Here is a 2,788-nt window from a genome sequence, read left to right on the forward strand (position 1 = left end):
GGTGAGGAGCTGTAGGCGGATAGCGGCTCCTGAAAGCCGAGTCCAGCCCCGCACTTGGGCTGGAAGGGAGGGGACTGCCTGGGAATAAACCCGCGGGGCTGGACGGGATTATCCCAACAGTGCGGCGGGGATAAATCGCTGCGGCTGGATGGGGGCCAGGAGAGGGCTGTAGTCTAACTAAGCGCTAAAAGCACTTCATAACTGTGAGAGTTCCTTGTTACGGGGATCTTGGAAACGTTTCTCTTTGTGCGTGGTAAAGGCACAGCGCTAGAGACAGAAGACAGGGCTGTAGCAGGTGCTGAAGCCTGAGAGCTTCACTGAGTGGCTCTTAATCTCTGGGAAAAGCCCGGCATTACCTGTTTAGGTGAAGAATGCACGAAACGAGACTTTTTTTTAGGCATGTGCTGGCAGCAGTTTGGGGTTTTTTAGGAACGAGGTTACATTGACAGTTTCTCTTGTGTAGGGCTTAGCTCTGCAGGTGCTTGTGGAGTGGTCCCACTGATCCTCTTTATGAGGGAAACACAAATGGAAGCTCCCTGAGCATGTAGACATCCCTCTTCGCTTCCTTGCCCCCAGGTGGCTGTGAAGTCTGGAGAGAAATTCTCTCATGTTGGAACAACTTTACCATCAGTATCCCAGCTGTTTAATTTCTCTTTGGTTCAGCAGTGATGGACTCAACAAGTTTGGAGTGGATGTAAAGCTTCTATACTCTTCTGTGAAGTTTCCAGCTGTTATAGATATTTTTTCATTCCACTTCCCCTTCCCCTCCCTCCCCCCCCCCCCCCCCTTTTCCCCATGTTTTAAATCTAGGCAAGCATTAAGCAAGCCTAGGGCACCTGAAATGAAGGTTTACTGGAAATTGTACAAGTACCAATTGGTTTAGCTGGAAAAGATCTCTAAGATCATTGACTCCAACCATCAAGCCAGCACCACCATGGCCATCAAACCATGTCCTCAAGTGCCATGGCCACATGTTTCTAGACCAACTCTAGGTATGGTGACTCCACCACCTCCCTGGGCAACCTGTTCTAAATCCTGACGACTCTTGCAGAAAGGAAATTTTTCCTGGTCTCTAACCTAAACCTCCCCTGGCACAGTTTCAGGCCATTTTCTCTTGTTCTGATACCTGATACTAGGGAGAAGAGACCAACTTCCACCTCACTGCAGCCTCCTTTCAGGGAGCTGTAGAGAGCAATGAGATCTCCCTTCAGCCTCTTCTTCTTCAGGCTCACTAACCCCAGTTCTCTCAGCTGCTCCTCAACATCACTAGTTTGTGGTTATGACTCAGAGGTCCCTGTACCTTTTGCCAAAACTATAGTACCTAGTTCTTAACTAACGTATTTCTACCCTAAAATCCCTCAAAATGCTGTTGCAGACAGTATTTTGAGATTAATTTCTTCAACAACCCAGAATGACTCCTTGAAAGACTCAATCTCTGTTACTTCAGTAAATGGAAACTGTGGCTTCATTTTGGGACTCTGAATAGTGGCATAGGATCATAGAATGCTTTGGGTTGGAAAGGACCAATCACAATTTCTGCTGCTAGTGTCTTTTTCTCCTAATGTTACAAAAGGAGGAGGACCAAAGCAGAGGCTCTGGTGGTTCGTGGCCTGTGTATCCAGTCTGAATTCTGTCACTTTCTCAAGAATATTTTCCCCTGGCCTTCAGAAGCAGGATGTGTGACTGCCTAGGAGCTCAAGGTTCAGGATGGCCTTGCTCATGGATGGAGCTGTGCAATGCTGCTGTCCTCTGTGGGTGTTTCTCAATTTACTGATAAGGTGAAATGAGTGAGAAACCCTTGCTGGAGACAGATAATTTTATTCTTGGATGGTTTTACATTTTCTTCAGTCTAGGGACCTCATTATAAGACTGTACCAGTAGTGCAGTCTGCCGAAGTGACAGACCTCAACTCAGCTTCCCTTCTCCTGTGGTTTCATCTGGGATTCTCACAGCTCAGCCCTGAAGTGATGCTTAAGTGTGGTAGCTGGGATCCTGCTGCCTGCCTGGACTTTTTCTGACACTCACTTTTCTTTTGTCAGGACATCTCTTTTTTCCTGACCAAGAATTTTTATGTGTTAGTAATGAGAAATGTGGAGGATTCTCTTCATCACATCATTTTTGATTTTACTTTGTTTGATGGGAAAGGTGGTGAGGAAACAAATATCAGTTGGATTATACAATTAGCCTTAGATAAAATGCCTCAGCAAAGTGGATTAATCAGTTTGTGGGAACAGGAAAGATGGTGAATTATGATGTTGTTGCCCCCTCTGAATACATACACACTTTAAAACATTATTTTTTAATGCATTGTATGTGCTAGGAAATAACTGTGTCCAAGAGTGTTATTGGGAAACCAATAATATTTCTCCTAACTATCTGTAATTTCAATTTCCCTGATGCCATCTGAGCTAATGCTTAAGGATGTAGAATGGGAAATTTCATCTCAGTGTTCTTTTTTCCCCCCTCTCATTCTGCAACTCCTTAATTAATTTATAGTTAATGATGCAATTTATTTTGTATTGACCTTTCAAGGACCTTAAAGCATCTGACAGTGAAAGTAGAGTCTCAGTGTTTATTTCCACTGAGTCCTTGCATGAATTTATCATAAATTCTAATGGCACATTCAGAATTAAAGATGACCAATGAGGAGAGACTGAGGGAGCTGGGGTTGCTTAGCCTGGAGAAGAGGAGACTCAAGGGTGACCTTATTGCTCTCTACAACTGCTTTAAGGGAGGTTGTAGACAGGCAGAGGTTGGTCCCTTCTGCCAGGCAACCAGCACCAGAACA

Source organism: Melanerpes formicivorus, unplaced genomic scaffold (genome assembly GCF_026170545.1).
Source record: "Melanerpes formicivorus ecotype bairdi unplaced genomic scaffold, bMelFor1.0.p_v2 SCAF_20, whole genome shotgun sequence".
NCBI classification, from domain to species: domain Eukaryota; kingdom Metazoa; phylum Chordata; class Aves; order Piciformes; family Picidae; genus Melanerpes; species Melanerpes formicivorus.